The 16,355-nt window shown below is 40.5% G+C and overlaps 1 protein-coding gene across 5 annotated transcripts in view; it reads left to right on the top strand.

Annotated features, from left to right (window-relative positions):
• Nucleotides 1–16,355, top strand: part of cpeb3 (cytoplasmic polyadenylation element binding protein 3) — an 85,194-nt gene that overhangs the window by 33,287 nt on the left and 35,552 nt on the right. The window lies entirely within an intron of this gene.

The raw sequence follows: 16,355 nt of genomic DNA, 5'->3' as shown, positions 1-16,355 counted from the left end.
AATGCTGATTCTGATAGAAAGGTGTCAGAATACACAGTGCATCACAGTTTGCTTCTTGTGGGGCAGCAAAAGGGGGGCCAACACAATATTAGGAATGGGGTCATAATGTTATGCCTGATCTGTGTATACTGTCATACATAAAAATAAACCTGCTTTATAAAACATTTTTGCTTATTATTGGTTAATAGAAGAAACACTGTAGATTGTTTGTTTCATACAGCTGCCTGTTGAGCCACTTCTCCATTAAGCTAGTATGAAAAAACAGTAATAGTCTGGGCTGCACGTTGACTCGGTGGGTAGTGTTGTCGCCTTACAACAAGAAGGTCCTGGGTTCGATTCCCTTTCTGTGTGGAGTTTGTATATTCTCCCTGTGTCTGCGTGGGTTTCCTCCAGGAGCTCCGGTTTCCTCCCACAGTCCAAAGACGTGCAAGTGAGGAGAACTGGAGATACAAAATTGCCCATGACTCAGAGTTGGGATTTCGAATACATCGTATCGAATCTCTGCTCTGCCATTCCGACTGGGCTGAGCAGTAGCATGAACAACGATTGGCTGTTGTTTAGGGTTAGAGGGTAAGAAAGTCGGATCATAGGTCCTCATAACTGGTGCAACTGCGGCCCCTGCTGGCTGACTGATGCCGCCTGCACAGGGCTGAGGAATAATGCTGATGGGGGTGTGGCCTTCCATACACAGTGCCCGTCAAGTGTATGAACTCGACTCGTGCAGGTGAAAAATGCAGTCTGTACTGACTGTACGTGCCGGAGGGGGCGTATGTCAGTTGAGAGGCGTCCTCAGTCAGCGGTGAAGGGTCGAATCAGTATAGAGGACGCAATCAGGGTAATTGGACACGACTAGATTAGGGGAGAAAAATTGGGGGAAAAAAGTGGGAAAAATAGAAAAAAATTAAAGACTTGAACTGGTGAATCTTGTGTAACCAGTAACTACCTGTCCTGTCATTAGTGTAACCAAAACATGACGTGTAAAACATGACATTAAAATCCTAATAAATAAACAAACAATGATAGTCTTACAAATATGCTTGTGCCGGGCACAGGGGCTAGTAAATTATTTACTGTTAATATGAGAAAGATTACGCTGTCTAATGTTGTCGCTGGCTGTTGGCAGAAAGCTGAGGAATAACAGCTGTTTTTATTATAGTGGAAAGTTGAACAGTTGATACATGACCTTAGCACCGTAACTAAGATAAAGTATTGTTTTGATTGTAGTGATGCCACGCTGGAACTCCGTATCTATTCTCTGTGTGTCTGGGTTGGTGTAAATGTGACATTCGTGTAGCTGTAGGAACTGGCACCTTCCAAGCCTAAAATCTGTACACACTCCGAAATGGAAGTAATGAGATGTGTGTTTTTACACGAGTAATCACGTAATATACACTTATTTGATTTGGCACCGATTTCACATCGGATGCTCTTTCTGATGCAACCTTCCTGTTTATCCAGGTCCTAAGGGCACACTGATATGTCCCCCCCCCCAAATTGCTAGATTGTAAACCCCACAAACACACTCCCACTCACTATATGGACAAAAGTGTTGTGACATCAATGTGTTTCAGACAAACCAATTGCTAATAGGTGTATTAAATAAATTATATAAAGGTTATTATATGCTGTAACAGTTTAGGGAAGGCTGTTTTTCCTTTCTGCATGCCTGTGCCCCTGTGTACAAAGCAAGCTCTATAAAGACATGAAGAAAAGCTTGGTTTAAATCAACTCCAGTCTTGCACAGTGTCCTGACCACAGCTTTGGACTGTACTGGAACATCCGTTGAGACTTTCTTGACCAACATCAGTGTCATCACAAATGTATAAAATGTAAGGGCCAGATTAACCTTGATTAGCGTGGTTCTTATTCTTTCAACTGATAAGCAATCATGATTGGTCGACTGTTAACTGCTAAGCATAAACACTGATCAAAATATAAACACACCACTATACAGTAGACCCTTGAGTTAAGAATGGTTTACCATACGAACATTTCGGGTTAGGAATGATCTGTTTGAACTTAACGTACGAACAAATTTCGGATTACGAAGCAAAATTCGCGAAACACGTGACGTCACGAACAAGTTGACTCCGAGCGTCTCTCTCTCTCTCTCTCTCTCTCTCTCTCTCTCTCTCTCTCGAGAGAGAGAGAGAGAGAGAGAGAGAGAGAGACAGAGAGAGAGCGAACTTTCAGACAGCGGACAGTGTTTTTTCGGTGTTTTCTTTATATTTTCTATATTAAAATGGCCCCAAATAAGGTGCAGAGAAAGCATAGTGGTGAGAAAATTACATTTGTTGTTGTATAATTACTCCTGCCAGTAGCTGTCACTGTGTATCAGACAGAGGGGACAGTGAGTAAGAGAGAAGAAGGAAGTCCGCTGAGTAAAGTATTCTTTCTTTTGTTCAATTTCACCTACAAAATACAACACTATTGAAGTAAAGAAGGAAATAATAGAGAAATATGAGAGTTATTGTTGTTTCTGGTAGATACATTTTATAAAAAAAGAAGGTAGTTTATTATTGTGTATGGTATTGTATGTTGTATGGTATAGGTAAGATGTGTGTTTTTTATGTACAGTACAGTACTACTGTGTATTGTTGTTTATTATTATTTACTACAGTATTATCTATTCTATAATTTAAGATTAAGGGAAAATATACTTGTATTTATAACAAAAAAGAGCATTTAAGACATTAGAAAGGTTAGGTAAGGGGGTGGTTTGGGAGGTCTGGCACAGATTAATTCTATTTACATTATTTCTCATGGGAAAAATAGGTTTAACTAACGAACATTTTGACTTAACAGCCCTTCGAAACCAATTAAATTCGTAAGTCAAGGGTCTACTGTATTTCATATCAACAATTTAGCGTAATATAGAAAATGGAGCATTAATGGAGAACAGTAACAAGAACTTAGACACTAAATAAAGTAAGTTGTGAAGTAGTGAACTGCTAATTACGTGCTAACTAAGCATGCTAATAACATAACAGAAATGCGGTGTTAAAGCTTTTCCTGACATCATTAGTGTAGTTATTATAAGACTACAGACCTAGACTACCTTTATACTGAGACATGATGCAAAACATCGTCATTCTGTGAAGCTTCCTGAATCTACATTCCTGCACTGTACACATCATTCTAACTGTGCTTAAGTGTCGTTGTTCCTTTATGTTGCTACTTTTAGCAGTTTAATTGTACTCCTCCATCTATGTCTGATTCTAAATTTAGTTCCATGCCTGTAGATTGTTAAAATGAGGAGGATTTACGTTGCTGTATGACAGTGTTTGTCAGAGATTTTTTTATGACTTACAACTTGAGATTTTTACCTAGGGCTTACTTTTTACTATTGTTACTGCGTTAGTAATGTAGTTGTTTGCAACAGCAGTGGCTCGACAAACCGTACAGTATATAGAGTTTTAGTCTGTTCTGAACTGCCGATATGCCTCATGTCTTTGGCAGGTTCTTCCGGTGCATTGTTTATTTTTTTTCATCACTTCTCCATTAGGCTAGTATGAACAAACAGTGATAGTCTGGGCAACACTGTGGCTCGGTGGGTAGCACTGTCACCTCACAGCAAGAAGGTCCTGGGTTCGATCCCCAGGTAGGGCGGTCCGGGTCCTTTCTGTGTGGAGTTTGCATGTTCTCCAAGTGTCCGTGTAGGTTTCCTCCGGGAGCTCTGGTTTCCTCCCATAGTCCAAAGACATGCAAGTGAGATGAATTGGAGACACTAAATTGTCCAAGACTGTGTTCAATAAAACCTTGTGTTCCTGTCATGATGTTAAAGTCCTAATAACAAACAAACAAACAACTTAAGCTTGAATACTTTATTGCTGTTTTGCCATTTGCCAATTATTGTCAGATATTGCTTGGAATTGCCATTTTTATCTAGGGCTTACTTTTTACTATTGTTACTGCGTCAGTAATGTAGCTGTTTGCAACAGCAGTGGCTCGACAAACCGTACAGTATATGGAGTTTTAGTCTGTTCTGAACTGCCGATACGCCTCATTTCTTTGGCAGGTTCTTCCGGTGCATATTTGGTCTTCCTCTCTTCATCCTCCATCTGTTTTTTTCACCATATCGATAAAGTCTCTACCATCTGTTAATACTGTTATGCTAACACTACCTGGCTAACTTGTGGGCTGTATCTACTCTGCACAACATTACATAGCGCTTTTAGCTGCGACAATGTTATATGATTTGCGGCCTACTGAAGCTTACAGCTGTTGTATTAACTGTGTTACGGTATGGTGGTATATGAAAAATCTATACGGTATGAGGACTCAAAGACGGTATAGCGATTGTACTCCCCGTCATACCATGTCATACCACCCAGCACTAATTTTACCCATCAATCTGCACTAAATCACTCATAAAGATACAAAGAAAACCTGTTTTTAATTCAAAGAGTAATCAGAGAAAATTATGGAAAATCAAAAACTAAAATCTCTTATTTACAAAAGCATTCAGACTCATTACTGTGGCTCTCCGAATTGTGGTCAGGTGCGTCATGTTTGCTTTAATTATCCTTGAGATTTGTCTGGAACCAAATTGTACTCCACCTGTTGCAATTTGAATGGGCTGAACATGGTTTGAATAGACGCACACCAGGATCTGTACGTGCCCATAGTTTACACTGTATTAACAATACAAAAACCAGTCCATGACGTCCAAAGTGTAGTGTCTGTCTGTCTCTGTAGCAAGACAGATCAGGACAAGGATATGAAACAAAATGTAAGGCTTTGAGTCTTCCTTGGACCATGGTAGCCCAAATGGTTTTGAAATGGACAAGGCTTGGCACAGCCTTTACCTTTCTAGTATTGATAAGTATTTAGGAATGGATGAATGCAGCCAAATAAAGGAAGCTACCTGCTGAAAAGCTTCTCCAGAGCTCACCCACACTGGGATGGCAGTTTACATTTCAATATGACAATGGATTGAAGGCAAGAGTGGCCCAGCCAAAGCAGACTTAAACCCTATTTGAACAACTATGAAGAGGTCTTAAGATGATCTGCAGTGAAGAATGTAATAACCTGCTCAAATCCAGGTGTGAAAAGCTTATAGAGACATTTACATTTTCAGCATTTAGCAGACACTTTTATCCAAAGTGACTTACAGTACTGTGACAGTATATAGTCTAAGCAATTGAGGGTTAAGGCCCTTGCTTAAGGGCCCAACAGTGACAACCTGACAGAAATGGGGTTTGAATGTAGAACTGTATCGTCTTTCCCTTGTCTTGGTCATCGAGGGGGAAGTTAAAAATCTTTTGACTTGAAGATCTCCTGGAACCTGAGAGAAGATAAAAGCATATTGACTCTTTCCATCAGATTAAGGTTGAACATCAGGTGTCTTCATGATATTAGCATTCGTACTGTGATTACAGCATTACACTTGTGGCCTTCTGACACCAGCTTTTGTGCTCCATAACAAATCCGTCTGATCGTTGTGGATTTTCAGGTCAGTCATGTGACTGCAGCTGTGTGGAGGAAATAATAATCACCTCCCAAGTCACTTTGCTGTCAGTGTGATGTATTTTTTTTGTTTTTAATGCTCCGTCAGCAGGCACGTGGCAACAGATGTCTGAAGGAAATTACTCGGCAGATTGTAAAACGTTTGCTGTCAGTGACTGGAATGGATCTGTGGATAGAAACGTAAATAGGAATGATTTGATCTGTCAGTCAGGCGTAAACAGCAAAGCGTTGTTGAATATTTGTTGAGCGAAAAACATGATCTGAAAAATTTCAGTCCTGGAAATGCAGTTACAAATCGGCCTAAAGCTGCCAGTGTCCTGTTACTAATATTGTTTTGATTTACCTTGGAATGATGCCATTTGATGACCTCTGTGCCTTTCTGCTGCTTGTTTTTAGTTTGCTCTGTTCAAGCACCAAATTTCATAAATTAATTCATATTCCGTGATTTAAATGCAACCGTTTATTCTATTTGTTTGTTAATGAATCTGAATGAAATACTGCAGTAATCTAATTCCAAACCAGATTATTGCTACACTGTATGACCAAATGTATTTGGACACGGGCGGCACGGTGGCTAAGTGGGTAGCACTGTCGCCTCACAGCAAGAAGGTCCTGGGTTCGATCCCCAGGTGGGGCGGTCCGGGTTCTTCCTGTGTGGAATTTGCATGTTCTCCTCTTGTCCGCGTGGGTTTCCCCCGGGAGCTCCGGTTTTCTCCCACAGTCCGAAGACATGCAAGTGAAGAGAATTGGAGATACCAAATTGTCCAAGACTGTGTTTGATCTAACCTTGTGAACTGATGAATCTTGTGTAATGAGTAACTACCGTTCCTGTCGTGAATGTAACCAAAGTGTAAAACATGACGTTAAAATCCTAATAAACAAACAAACATACTTGGATACCTGATCATAAGCTTATTGGACATCACATTTCAAAAACAATTAGTATTAAAATAGTGATCTTTATGTGATAATTTTAGTGACAGCCAACAACAGTTTTATGAGAAGGCTTCTTACAGGAATTTAAAGTATGTCTGTGGGATTTTGTGCCTGTTTAGTCAAAAGAGCATTTGTGTGGCTAATCACTGATGTTGGTCAAGAAAGCATCAATTGATATTTCAGTTCATTTCAAAGCTTGATGTGTGCACAGGGACACAGTCATGGCTGTTGGCAGAAAGCTGAGGAATAACAGCTCTTCTTTACATTAGTTGTAGTGGAAAGTTGGTGCTTCATGACCTTAGCACTGTAACTAAGATAAAGTATTGTTTTGATTGTAGTGATGCCACGCTGGAACTCCGTATCTATTCTCTGTGTGTCTGGGTTGGTGTAAATGTGACATTCGTGTAGCTGTAGGAACTGGCACCTTCCAAGCCTAAAATCTGTACACACTCCGAAATGGAAGTAATGAGATGTGTGTTCTAACAGGAAACATCTTCCCTAAGCTGTTGCTGCAAAGTTGGAAGCAAATAATTTCCTTTATATTATTAATTTATTACCCCTGTTAGGAACTGTTGTGGCTGAAACATGTGAATTCAGTAATTAGAAGGGGTGTCCTAATAGTTTGAGCCCCAGTTTGAGCAACAGTGTTATGATGCTGTACACCTAATGCCGAGTTCACACTACACGACTTTTCAAGTCGTCAGGTCGCTGTACAGTTCACACTACACAACTGGATCTCTAGCAATCGGGAGTCTTTTAAGTTGGTGTGGCTTTCGCACTACACGACTGATCAGTGATAGGGGGTTTCACACTACACCATCTATTACCAACTGGAATCACAGGCGAGCTTCTCTGGTCTCCCAAACTACGTTTTGTCACGAAAACAAACGCGAGAAGTGACGAGGGGTTTAATGATACCACGTCCTAGAATGCACGTCAACAAGTAGCGAGCGATCAAAGTTTGTGCGCTGATGTGCAGCGTACAAACAACGAGGAAAACTAAATGAATCTGAGTGGATTTGGCTACATGAACAGCATGGATTGTTCTATAGTGAGTTGGAGGTTGGTGTTATGTTTTGTAGAGAACGATAAGGTCAGAAATACTGTAAAAATCATGTGTGTGCCGATGTATTCTGATATAAACTATATTATGCCCCTGTCGCACCTTTTTACAACGCCTCCCATGTGTTTCCCCTTACCCCGTACCTTGCGTTCTCATTGACCGTTAGACATATCACTCATTGCCAGTCGGGCAACTCAGATCCAGATATTTGACATGCTAGAAATCTGTGAGCTGCTCAGATCGAGTTGTTGAGTAGTTTACACATAGCGATTGAGAGCCGAGTTTCGATCACCGAGCGAATGCCGAGTTGCTCCCAAGCCGGCAAATCTAGCTCCGACCAGTCGCCGAGCGGAAATGAGTGCTAAAGTCATGTAGTGTGAACTAGGCATAACTCTTGGTTGAAGAGATTGTCCCATGTTCCCTAGTAAATATTCCCAGTTCAGGGAGGGTTTCCCCCAGTTTTAATTGCACACAATACTCACAGAAGCAATAATGCAGATCTGTTAAAGCAATGGTTTTTATGTTATGTTTTTTTATTGCTGGGAATGTGTAAAGCTGATAATATTCTAATTCCTAGATATATTTCTTTGAATGTGGTGCCAATATGTAATTTGAAAACATTCAGCATGTTTCCGACACAAAATAACCAGTTTTATTTACCAAAATGCACTCCGGATTTCAAGCGACCCCCTTAATGCAGTTGTGACACTACCTGTTTGGTATTGTATTAGGATATTAGCATTGGCAGCAACGTGACAATGAAGTCTGTGGCACGGACCAAGCAAAATAGTGCTGAGGTATTTAACAAGCCATGGCTGCTGTAACCTAAACACACACACACACACACACACACACACACACTTCCTGTGTGCCTAACACTTTGGAAGCTTATAACAGAACGATCTGAGCCTTGTCTTGTCTTGCTAATTTATAGTAGAAACACGGTGCTTTAGAAATTAAAATAACCAGCTCATGTTAACCAGCTCGTGTCGCCTCACAGCAAGAAGGTCCAGGGTTTGATCCCCAGGTGGGGTGGTCCAGGTCCTTGCTGTGTGGAGTTTGCATGTTCTCCCCGTGTCTGCGTGGGCTTCCTCCGGGAGCTCTGGTTTCCTCCCACAGTCCACTGACATGCAAGTGAAATGAATTGGAGATACTAATATGTCCATGACTGTATTTGACATTAAACTTGTGAACTGATGAGTCTTGTGTAATGAGTAACGAGTAATGTTCAGATAGGGGCGGGATTAAGCCGGATGGGGACTCTCTCTCAGACTAGTGCGATTGCGACCTCTGCTGGCTGGTTAGTGGCACCTGCACGGAGATGGGAAAGGAGTGCGGTAGAGGGTGTGGCTCTCCGTACACAGCGCTGTACTGCACTGCACTCGTCAAGTGTAGGTGATAAGATGTTCGATTGCTGTACACGTGTCAGAGGGGGCGTGGAGCAGCCTCGTCCTCCCCAATCAGGAGCAGGGACCAGCATTAGCGAGTGGATGATTGACGGGCAGAAATTGGATCCACTAAAAAAAAAAAAAAAATAACAAGGCCCTTAACATTCAAAGTTCCAGGGGTGCCATACAATAGCTGACCCTGCGCTCTGACCCCAGCTTCCAAACAAGTTAGCGTATGCAGAAAATTTCATTTTACTATACACATGTAGATCATGACAAAATCTATGAGGTGCTTATATTCTCTGATGATTCCATTTGACCAATCAAAGTCTGCACTGTTTCATGCTCCACCCATACAGTCTGTTCGGTTCTTGGCCTAGAGCAAGGGTCGGCAACCCGCGGCTCCGGAGCCGCATGCGGCTCATTCATCCTTTTACTGCGGCTCCGCGTGGCTTGGGAAAATAAATTATAAGTATTTAATTGAAGTGTATTTTATTTGTGTTAGTTCTTTTTTTAAATTGTAGTTCTAAATTGGAAGATTATTGTGATCTTAAATATTAAAATAAAATTATATTTTATTATTTTTCGTCGCTCAAAATAACCGTCACACTCTCGGAAGCCGGTATACCCGCCAAAACGCCGTGCATTTATCGAGATATTTATGCAGATATTTTGCAAATATTTATTTTTCATTGTTTAGTGGCATAGTGTTTTTTCTCCAATTTATTTTTTAAATTCAGGTCAAGGCTCCGCTACACGCTCCGAAAGCCCAAAGGTGATATAAGGATGACGGCTCACGGCATTTTGTTTGCTACATGGATAATTAAAGTTCAGCTTTTTAATTCATTTAAAAGAGACCTTCAACTCGGCGTGTTTTTTTATTATTATTTTTTTAAGAGTTCAAAATGTGTTCATTACATAAGCAACACACTATAGTTGTTTATACGAAGCGTAAAGGTAAAAAAACAATATATACAGTGTTATCTTCATTTTAGATGTCAAAAAGTATTTGCGGCTCCCAGTGTTTTCTTTTCTGTGGAAACCGGGTCCAAATGGCTCTTTGGGTGTTAAAGGTTGCCGACCCCTGGCCTAGAGGCATAACCAAATTTACTATGGGTACTTGGGTACCGTACAGGTCACTTGCCAGTGGAAACGACCACTAAATGTGGCATCACGGATTTAGAAAATGAACCGTACCAGTGGGTACTGTGCAATGGAAAAGAGCTGTGAGATAAACTTCACTGGCTATTTAAAATCTTTCTATGGCCCGCATTTGGTCTGCGCGCCGGACCTTGGAAATGCCTGCTATTCATGTGTTAAACCAGTAGTTGGGTTGTTTGCATCATGTTAGTAAGATACGTGTTAGGCTGTCTGTGTCGGTTAAACCTTCAGTTTGTTGCACAAGCAGGTTGCCTGTGAATTGAGTCACTATAAGGCTGGAGGCTTCTCCTCCGGCAGTGGCTGTGTGTCATGGTGGGCCTACTGTGCAAATTCACACAGGTGCCCTTTTTACTGCCACTGTGTTTGCATACAAGCCAGTTGGCGTCTGTTAAAGCTTCAGGCGTCCCGGTGAGAATCTCACAAGGCACAACAGGATGTGTTATTAACTCTGACACAGTCTTACAGAAACTGCAGGCTACCAAACCGACGCTGAACCATTCAGCAGCTGCTTCAGACGTGGCTTTTTTTTCTTATTGGGTCAGACCATTTTTTGTCATGTGTAATATTCTTACAGCTAATGAAATTTAGTTTATAGGAAAATGTTTGTCTTGTCGATTCTGTAAATGAGAAATAACAAATGATAAAAAAACACCTATATACACTGATCTGCCATAACATTAAAACCACCTCCTTGTTTCTACACTCACTGGCCATTTTATCAGCTCCACTTACCATATAGAAGCACTTTGTAGTTCTACCATTACTGACTGTAGTTCATCTATTTCTCTGCGTACTTTTTTAACCTCCTTTTACTCTGTTCTTCAATGGTCAGGACCCCCACAGGACCCCTACAGAGCAGGTATTATTTGGGTGGTGGATCATTCTCAGCACTGCAGTGACAATGACATGTGTTAGTGTGTGTTGTGCTGGTATGAGTGGATCAGACACAGCAGCGCTGCTGGAGTTTTTAAATACCGTGTCCACTCTATTAAACACTCCTACCTAGTTGGTCCACCTTGTAGATGTAAAGTCAGAGACGATCGCTCATCTGTTGCTGCTGTTTGAGTTGGTCATCTTCTAGACTTTCATCAGTGGTCACAGGATGCTGCCCACTGGTCGCTGTTGGCTGGATGTTTTTGGTTGGTGGACTATTCTCAGTCCAGCAGTGACAGTGAGGTGTTTAAAAACTTCAGCAACGCTGCTGTGTCTGATCCACTCATACCAGCACAACACACACTAACACACCACCACCATGTCAGTGTCACTGCAGTGCTGAGAATGATCCAACACCCTAATAATACCTGCTCTGTGGTGGTCCTGTGGGGGTCCTGACCATTGAAGAACAGCATGAAAGCAGGTTAAAAAAGTATGTAGAGAAACAGATGGACTACAGTCAGTAATTGTAGAACTACAAAGTGCTTCTATATGGTAAGTGGAGCTGATAAAATGCACAGTGAGTGTAGAAACAAGGAGGTGGTTTTAATGTTATGCCTGATCGGTGTATAACCAGTCTTGGAAAAAGAGGCGTCTCTACTTGCCTCACGCTCAGCTGTGCTAGCGTAGACAGTGTGCGTATGTATTTTAAAGGTTTGTCTTTGCAAGGAAAACTAAAGGGAGCGGCTGTATTTGTTTCTGTTTTGAGTTTCAAAACACCTAGCATCAGCAGATTCGAACCCAAACTACTTCACTGACTGCTTACTTGCACATGACTGTATGTTCTGCTGTATGTCATTAAGAGTTGGGAGGGAACCAGAGTACCTGGTGGAAACATACATTGAGAACATGGACCATGTAGTCAGTGGAAAAGGTGTGATTAGTGTATAGATTATACAACAGTTAGTTCCAACCTTACAATCTGATTGGTTGAGAAGCGTTCTAGCCGTGCTGATATTCATGATAACAGCACGGTCTTTTCACAACACAATGGTATTACTCCGCTGACGCGTTACCAGTAACGACAAGCTTCATGTACACAAACGCGCACACAGGCGACACAGACTTTTTTTCCCGGTCACGTTTTAATTCCGTTATCTGATATACAATCTAGCGCAGTGTGTAGGGAACATAAATCAATTGTCTGATTCACTATCTAGTGCACTATGTAGGGAACATATATCCATGATCTGATACACAATTTAGTGCACTATGTAGGGGACATTAATGTGTTTGTAACGCGAACAGTTAGCTTAATAGCCCTGTTAGCAGCATCTAGAAGTTCTGTTTTCACCTATATCCTTTGGTGTGTGCGAGAGGTTTTTTATTTCTTTTTTTTCCCTTCGGAGGTTCTTGCTTTCTTCTTCTTGTTGTTCTTACCTCCCTGAAATGAGTTTTTGCAACTTGGGATGTCTGCTTTGTAGTGTTAAACTTTATATTCGCTGTGGAACTACTTTTTGGTGGAAGGTATTGTCAATATTAAAGCATATTTATTATGAAATTCAGGGCTTCTTTGATTTATTTTCTTTCTTTATTTTGTAAAAACTGTTGTATAAAAGCAATAGAACACTCGAGGTCGTGTGTTATCGCGAATAACATCACGGCTGTGATGGTCTACGGCACTCACCTTCGGGTCGTGCCTGCGGCCAAATCACAGCCGTGATGTTATTCGCGATAACACGCTCCCTCTCGTGTTCTATTGCTTAAATATAATGCCATTATTTGTCATATATACATATACACGTGTACAGTACAACAAAATCGTTTTTCCACATATTCCAGCTTGTCTGGAAGCTGGGGTCAAAGCGCAGGGTCAGCCATTGTACAGTGCCCCTGGAGCAGACTGTGTTAAGGGCCTTGTTCAAGGCCCCAACAGTGGCTGCATGGCAGAGGCTGGATTCAAACCCACAATCTTCAGATTGATAACCCAAAGCTTTACCCCCTAGGCTACCACTGTTTATAAATAAATTTAAAAAATACATAAGAGGAATTATTCCTACTACACTTGAGACGGGGCCAGGATGGCTGAGCTTCTTTATCAAAATCACAGCATTCTCTTCTTCATTGTTTTAGCTATCAAACACCCTTAATGCTACACAATCTAGGAATCTGTCTCGGCTTTGCTGCTCTTGGCAGAAATATCTGAACGCTTCCATCTGCCCATCTGAAAATCCACATGAATAGATGTTTAGCATGGTGGTTTCATGTTGATTAATTTGGGTTTGCCACAGCTTACATTAAGAATTTATTTTGGCCTACTTTTTTAAATAATGATCTTATGTGAGTTACATATCATTCTGGATACATGTCCTGCCCAACCAATCAGCATTTGCTTAATTATTGTAACCACAGATAAGCATTACATGCCCTTGAGGTTTAGGAGGTGAGGAAATTGTCTCATTTGTGACCTAAGTGTGTTCTTACACAAACACATTTATGTGCTTTTATTTAGAAGTAACCAAATCAGCTTTATCATGGAGAAAATTGCATAAATTCAATTAATTTGATTTTAAGGTTATATTTTACATGTTTTTGAGATGATAAAACATGTTTTCATAATTCTCGATTCCCCCGATCTAATCAAGGAGAGCCGGATCACTACACATCCCTTCTGACATGTGTCCTGTCTGTGGTCATTTCTTATCGCCCACCAGTGTCGAGTTCCCACACAGAGCCAAATCGAGTACTGAGCTTTTTGTGACCCCCCCTTTCCACCTTGTTCTCCACTCGTGTAGCTGCCTGAACCTGTTGCAGCAGCAGCCAGAAAAGACCCAGTCCGACCTTCCCTCCCTTAAACATGGCCAACTGTTTTTGTGTGGATGTCTGGTCATGTTGGTTGCTCTGCTGGGCTTCTAAATCACGAGTTTTTTTTTTTTATATTTTGTTTATGCATTTTCTCCCCTTTTTCTCCCAACTTTTAGTGCATCCAATTGCCCAATTGCATCATGCTTTGATTGAGGAGAACGAAGCTAACCCATGCCCCCTCCGACACGTGGGCAGCAGCCGTATGCATTTTGTCACCAGATGAGATCAGCTGCGCATCAGCTCCGTGTTCGGAGAGACACACCCTGATCAACGCACTCCTTCCCCGCCCTTGTGCAGGCAACATCAACCAGCCAGCAGAGGTCATAGTTGCATCAGTCATAAGAGAGTCCCTATTTGGCTTAATGCCCCGCCCCTATATGAACAACAGGCCAATCGTTGTTCATGTGGTTGCTCAGCCCAGCCGGCAGGCAGAGTTGAGACTCGATGCGATGTATTCGAGATCCCAGCTCTGGTGTGCTAGCGTGTGTTTTTACCGCTGCGCCAGCTGAGCGGCATGTTCAAACACTTTGCAGTGTTGTGCTATTGGGTTAGATCACTGTGCCACCCAAGCGCTCAAATCAAATCTTTCCACCAAGCATAGTTTTTAAAAACCTCTCTTACTGTAATTACATTTCTCTTTTAATGTTTATGAGTTAACAGGCACAAAAACATTGTGTGCAGATTTAGAAAGTAAATTCATGCACTGGAAGTTTTTTTTAGGGGTTTTATATTAAATAATAAAAAGAGATTCTTTCACTGTCTGCACAGTCTAGTTCTATTCTGACTAAATAGAGAAGAGAGCTGGAAGTGTAAATCCTGGACAGCTTCAGGGTCGTGGGGACCTGGGTTAAAAAACCGTCTTGGGTTTCAGTCTGTGAAGTGTTTGCCCTGTGTGTCGGCAGGGTTGCCAGATCACAAGTCATTTCAATTTACAACTGCAGAACTATGTACTGTCCAGATCTTCAAATATTGATTTTAATACTTCCCTGACAGGATCCAGCTCTGAGCGAGTCAAAGCAAATAAGCACCTTGGCATTTGGCTGGATTTTGCCTGTCTGTAAATGCCAGTCGGGGAGGAAACCTCACTATCAGTCATTGACTACGGTTGTGATGTTCATAGAAATACCTTTGACAGAACCCTTAAACCACTGGATTCAGTTGATCACTCTGCTTTGAGACGCTGGTTCTACAGCCTTACTTACTAGCAGCAGGACAGGCAACATATGATTTATAAATCATTGTTTAGCCATATGCCAGCTTATATCTAATCATAATCTCTAATAATAACAATTTAACAAATACTTAAATAAAAAACTAATGAAAAAAATACTAATAAAAACATAATCATAGTAGTTATCAGACTTGCTCTAGTGACTGGATCACCTGTCAAGTACCAAGAGTTTTTACTAAACTGGTAAAACCTGCTTTTAGCCACAGTGCTGGTGTCACTTAGTTGTGCTAAACTTTTTCTTTAGCCACTTTCAAACAGCCTGTAACCATTTAACTTTTTTAATCCCAATACTGTCTTTATTTCTTTTTATTTATTTTACTGTATTCATTTATTTTCATTTGTTTTATCATAATCCTTTTACTTCACTGTTTTAAATGTCAGTTTGTCTATCCGTTTTTTTATATTAACACAGTTTTTTTATATTGGCACTTTTATATTAACACTTGTTGGTCCAGTGTTTTAAAAAAAATTTTTTTTACCCCTTTCTTAATTAAATCTTGTTTGATTTTACTATTACCTTTTGTAGTTCTGTTCATTTTATTTTAATCTGATTAAATTCCATTCTATTTTTTTAATTCATTTAAACTGTAAATGCTCTGCTGTATTGTAAATAAGTGTCACCCTCTGTATTTCCAAGTGAAAATGATTATCTTCCAAACTGTGTGAAGTACGTCTATTTTATTTCAATTTTTTTCTCTCGGCTGCTTGTATATTTAGGGTTCACCACAGATCTGGTCCGCATACCATCCACAGTTTTTACACTGGATGCTTTTCCTGATGCAACCCTCCTATTTTTATCCTGGCTTGGGACTGGCACTAATAACGGACTGACTGAGAAGTCCACCTCCCAACGGCTAGACTGTTTTGACCATTCCCCCTCTGACATGAGCCAATCATAAAATAATGATCAATTTCCTTAACAATATAAAACTGAAAACATACAATAAAATCAGAATCACAATCTTTATTATTCGCCAAGTACCAGATGTACAAGGAATTTTTTTTGGTGTAGGTGTCAAAATACATAAATAATTTAAATAATAAAAAGGAACACTATCTAAACGTATAATAAACAATTATGTATAATTGTTTATAATATATACATATATATATATATATATATATATATATATATGTAATTGTTAATATGATACAAAACAGATAAAACTAGCTTAAACACAGATTCCTGCCATGAATACCATAAACATGACAACATGGTGTTATAAAAACAAACAAAACTTAACTATAATTTTAGTAATTTTATAATAGTGTGTGCATAAATGACTGCAAGTCTGGATGCCCTGTGATGGACTGGTGCCCTGTACAGGGTTCATGCTGACTATGTGCCAGTGATACAAGTAGGCTTGAG

Source organism: Trichomycterus rosablanca, chromosome 5 (assembly GCF_030014385.1).
Source record: "Trichomycterus rosablanca isolate fTriRos1 chromosome 5, fTriRos1.hap1, whole genome shotgun sequence".
Classification (NCBI taxonomy): domain Eukaryota; kingdom Metazoa; phylum Chordata; class Actinopteri; order Siluriformes; family Trichomycteridae; genus Trichomycterus; species Trichomycterus rosablanca.
Note: the sequence above shows the minus strand (reverse complement) of the source record. Positions and strands in the feature narration are given on the sequence as shown.